The sequence below is a fragment of the Suricata suricatta genome, chromosome 6 (assembly GCF_006229205.1).
Source record: "Suricata suricatta isolate VVHF042 chromosome 6, meerkat_22Aug2017_6uvM2_HiC, whole genome shotgun sequence".
In the NCBI taxonomy this organism is placed as follows: Eukaryota; Metazoa; Chordata; class Mammalia; order Carnivora; family Herpestidae; genus Suricata; species Suricata suricatta.
This window is the reverse complement of record NC_043705.1, coordinates 86,683,160-86,688,845: the sequence shown is the minus strand read 5'-3', so window position 1 is coordinate 86,688,845 and position 5,686 is coordinate 86,683,160.

Genomic DNA, 5,686 nt, shown 5'->3' with positions numbered 1-5,686 from the left:
GGTAATCTACTTGTTACCTAATCACAAAGAATAAGAGATGGACTTTGGTCACAGAATCCATTGGAATGCATCACTTTAGGGTAACACAGGTGCCCTACGCCATCCTGCAGACACTTCCTTCTTTACCCATTCCACCAATGACCCCAAGCCCTCCGTGGGTAGCCTTAGGTTTGTGCCATCTGGTGTGGATATGCCACTCATCCCTCACTGCTGAAGACATGAATATGGCTTCCCTCATGGGGCAGACCAGGAAACAAGGAGAGAAAGATGCTCAAGGCTCACCCAGCTGGAAAAGCACAGCCAGAGTTTGACTTCATACCTCTCTATTGCCAAAGCTCACACTTTTTCCTTGTCTTTTCTCCAGTTTTATTGAGGTGTGTTGACAAATAATCATTACGTATTTAAGGTGTACAATGTGATGTTCTGATATATGACTACGTTGTGAAATAATACTTCCCATTCAGCAAATTCATCTTTCCATCACTTCATATTGTTCCCTTTCATGTGTGTAGTGAGAACATATAAGATCTACTCTCTTAGCAGATTTTAAGTATAAAATGCAGTATTATTGGCTATAGTCACCATGCTATCCATCAGATCACCAGAACTTATTCATCTTGTATTGAAAGTTTCTACCATTTGACCAGCAGCTCCCCATTTCCTTCCCTTCCCCCCAGCCCCCACTCCGCTCTCTGCTCCTATGAGTTTAACTTTTTTAGATTGCATATATAAGCAAGATCATGCAGCATTTGTCTTTCTGTGTCTAAGCCCACATTTCTCCTGCCACTCTTCACAGTTTCTTTAAGTCTTCAGACAGATTTTTAAAAACCATTGGAAAAAATTTGTTATTAAACATATGAAAATAAAAATCCTATTATTCCAGCAACCTAACACAATCTCTTTTCATTTCAGGCTGTTACCTCAATTATTGTCTGTTCTGTCTCAGATACATCTCTGGTTGAATAGCTGGATGGATGCACAGATGGACAGATGGGTGGACAGATGAGTAACGGAAGGATGGATGGGTGGTCCATCCAGAACGTCTCTTGGTCTAAGCCACCTCTCATCTGAGCCTTACTCTACATACACCCTGCGTGTTCCCCCTCACTGACCTCCATTCTCTGTCCACTAGATTGATGGGACATCATAATTGCTGAGGCCAACTTCCCCATGTTCTGGAGCACAATATGCCTGCAGTTAGAGCACAGGGCTGAGAACAGTTGCGTCTGGAGTCAAGGCCATCCCAGGAATGCCTGGCTGCACAAGGACTTAGGTTGTCGAGTAGAGTGGGCAGCTGAAGTTGGACAAGAAGGCTCCCAGGAAGGTGGATGTTCCAAATGCCATAGAGCTCGAGCTCCCAGACCAGGAGGAGGTGCACGCCCACTCCATTTCCCTCTCTCAGAGGCCACAGGTTGGGAGGATCTGTGAATCCTCCATAGTCAGCCTTGGAATTGATAGCCAGCCTGCCACCAGTTTAGTGGCTCCAACAGCATGGCAGATGGGTATAGTGGAAAGAACACTGATTTAGGAGCCAAACAGACTTGTGTTGTATCTGAACTTTGCCTCTGATCCTAGGAAAATGTCTTAGCCTTGCTGGGTCTCAGTTTTGTCTATAAATTGGAAATAGTTATAGTACCTACCACAGGGCTGGTGGGCTGCTGGGGGTGTGGGGTGAGAGTGACGGCCACACTGTACAGAAGGGGCAAGGTGCCTGCCACAGAGCTGGGAATATACTCGGTGTTCGATAGATGTTAATCTACCCATCCCAGCACCTCTGGCTTTTGTGGCTGGCTTCCGGAATACAGAAATGGGAATAGCTCTTTGTGTAAATGCAATCTGACTTTCCTATTTTCGTATACACCGAATGGAAATTTGATGAGTTTGGTCTTGGTACATATTTCACTTGCTAGATCCTACTTGGCTAAAGCTGAGGTCTCTCAGTGGAGACAGTTGGACAGGACTTGAGCGTCAGAATGTTTAGAATAAGATTCTGAATTTGCTCCCATTTCCCACAATGATACAAAAAGTTGGTTTTCTTCTTCCCACTCCACTGACTCGGCAAAGGCGTGATCCTCTGAAATAACAGCTCCAGCCCAGGAAAGGGGAGAATTCCACACTCTCCATCTGTGATGTGTCACGAAAAGGAAAGGAAAAATAAAGAAACCTTTAACAATTTGCCATATTGTATGCTTTGGAAGAGCCTGGTAAACTTTCTAGCAAATTGCTTCTAATTATAGGAAACCTGCCTTTGGCTTCAGGAAACACTCACCAGCCTCATCCAGTTCTCAATTCTTGGCAGAAGTAGCAATTTCTCTCATTATTATTTCAGTTGGCTTGAGCTATCGACAACACATTTATCAAAAGGGGCATGAAGCTGCCTCCATGGAATAACGTCCTAGAGAAGGCAGTGCTCGGGAGCCAGGTGAAATGGGCCAATAGTTGGCACAGTCTTGATGCAGTTTCCAGAACCCGAGTCAGCTCATCAGCAATGACCATCTGTCCTGTGATCAGTTTCTATTTAAGAAGTTGCTTATTATCTTAAAATTTATAGAAAAAAAATCATAGCAACATATAAAATTCCCACATTCCCCCCTTCCCCAAGCACAACCACCCCCAGTGTGGTTCACCATTCCATCAGTGTTTCCTGACCTTGTCACACAGGGCAAGGACTTCCCCGTTGACCACTGCTTAGTTGCAACATCTGACCACACTCTTGTCCCCAAACTCCTGGGACCCTTTCGGATACTTTCCCTCATCGTTCTCTTTGTAGTGTGTATGTAGCTTTTTTTCATGGGTTATGCATGTAGCTATACCACTGGCCTCCTCCATGGTAAGCTTATATCCTCCATCATCCTTGCCAGTGTCTATAGATGGACTTTATTCTTGGAACGGTTATGTAATAGTTGTTAGTAGCACAGGCCAATAGAACTATAATGACAGACATATCTGTAATTTTAAATTTTTTGGTGGTTACTTTGCACAAAGTAATGAGAAACAAGTGGAGTTAACTTTGAGGTCCCACATATCATCAACTTTTGTTGATGCTGAGTCAACAGGCAAAGATCTTTCCCACCACAGCCATGGCAAAAGGTGGAAAATTGTGAATACTCAGGCAATAATTACTGTTGTCCCTGTCACATCTGTGTCAGGTCAATCCTTCCTCAGCAAACGGTGAGCTCCTCTAGGTCATGGATGCATTTCATGCAGCTTAGTAGCACTGGAGCCTACTATAGGTTCCAGAATATGTAGGCTCTCAATTGTTGAATCAAAGCCTTTTTAAGAAAAAAAAAATGTAAATGCCTAAATAGACTGTAACTTTCCAAAATAAGAATACCACTGACTCACTGTGTTCAATACTGCTGATATATTTACCTTACTCTCTTTCAAGGGATAGCTTATTTTAGTTTATGGGCTTTCAGAATATAGTTTACATCACACAAAAGTTTTAAGAACAAAAGTTATTCTTAATGTCATTCAATATATTCTAGCTTATTCTATGTTTTTCTTTCATTACTAATTTTTTTTTTTACATTTAAAGCTGGTCATGAGCAACTCTATTGCTCACTGCCCTATCAATTTCACTGCCCTCTCAGTTTTCTTCTGCAGTTTGAAAACCACTGCAATAGTTTATCTTGGGAAGGATACTTTTCCTATCTTCTCTCCAGCACGCCATTCATGTTTCCCCAAATCAGCAGTGGGACACTTCTCACTTTCCTGCTGGTCATCTGTCAGTACTCCTGGGTCTCATCTCTTTAGGAAGGTCTCCTCTCCCCATAGCTACCTGTGGAGAGGTGAATGTTGGTCTTCAGTGGGGGTAAGGAGCAGGACTCTGGCCATCGAGGTCTCAAAGTATGGGTTAAGTTGGCCTGAAGACACCATTCAGAGCCCTGGAGGTCTTCCTCTCCGTGGGTTGCAGGCTTGCTTTTCTATCTGCCCCCTTGTTCAGAAGACAGCTATTAGGGGTGCCAGGGTGGCTCAGTCGGTTAAGCGGCCAACTTCAGCTCAAGTCATGATCTCACAGTTCATGGGTTTGAGCCCCACATCAGGCTCTGTGCTGACAGCTCAGAGCCTGAAGCCTGCTTCTGATTCTGTATCTCCCTCTCTCTCTGACCCTCCCCTGCTCATGCTCTGTTTCTCTCTCTCTCAAAAATAAATAAAACATTAAAAAAATTAAACAAAAAAGAAGGCAGCTGTTATCTTCAATGTGACCTAGTTGTGGTGTGTAGGTACACACATGCAAATGTGCCCACCCACGTGCACCCACACAAGCTCTGTGAACAAACACAGATCCTCCAGGAAAATGGAGTCTCAGCTCATAAGGAGGAAAAGAAAGTTTTTAATTAGTACAATGCCTCTTTCTCTAAGCAGTCGGTACTTTGTGTTACTATTTTTGAGTTGTGTTTAATTACTCGTCTTCATGCATTTAACTTCTTCCACTTTCAAATTGTGCCCCTTGGGGTCTACCAAGAATAGGAAAAGAGCCTCCTCTGCATGGTCTTAATGACTCTGCCCATGCGCGAAAGTTGACTCGAGCTGGCCATTGTGGGAAGAACTTGATCCTATTTCTGGCCCAGTGCCCATGCTGGCTGTGGGGACAGGTAGAATGATTCTTTTCCTTCAGACACATGGGGGAGATGAGAGAACTTTGCTGAGAATTGGGTCTGAGCCCAAGACAGTGAAGAATGATGAATCAGTGGTGTCCTAGGGTGGTAGGCCTAGGTACTCACAGATCCCCCCTAGGTGAGGGCCATGTGATGGGGTGTGTGAGCTCATTAGCCAGCCACCCAGAATTGGCTCAAAAAGGAGCATTCCCTGCCACACAGCTCTGCTGGACCCACTATCAACAAGAAAGGGAAAGAAATCAACAATTATAACAGCCCACATGGCTCAAGCCATTGACTTAAGCTTGAGTCAAGTGCTCTGTGAGAACCTTAGCCTTTTGGTTCATAAAATAAAGGCCACACCTTGGCTTGCCAACTTCACAGGGCTGCAAATAGATGTGCATGAGACCCATGTGGAATGACAACACACTCTGAGTATGCTACAGTTCTCTGTACATGCAAATACGATGATTTTAAAAAGAATTATAATCATAATTAAACATAAGGTCTATAACATACACTTGCATTCCATAAATGAGAGAGAGGAATTAACATTTGCGTGTAGGCATTCAGCTGGGTGATTTCATGCACAATATCTCACTTCCTCTCCATAATGCTAGTACGAGGCAGTTCATTTTCGCCACGTTGTGGAGACAGAACAAGAGGCACAGGGAGATGAGGTAACCTGCCCAATTTCGCAGCACAGTAAGACACTGGGAGTCTGAGCTGGAAGGTTAACTCTGATGGCCTGAATCCAGGACTCATTTCCCACCTCTACTCAATATCCACTAAACCAAAACACATCAGGGACATCCAGGGCAGACCCCACTGCACAAAGGAGAAATCCCACCAATTTCAGGAGAAAAAACATGGCCATGTGGCTCTTCACAGAAGGTTCCAGGATGGGTAAGCCCTTAGCAACATGAATACACCTCCAGTAAAATGCAATTATTTTCTGACCTCTATTCCAGATCGTGGACTCCAATGATTCCAGAAAACAAAGTCACTTCTGAGTTGACCAGAGAATGCTGCTCCTCAAAGCCACTGATTTCCAAGTCTGTCCTTGAGTGATACCCTCCTTCCTC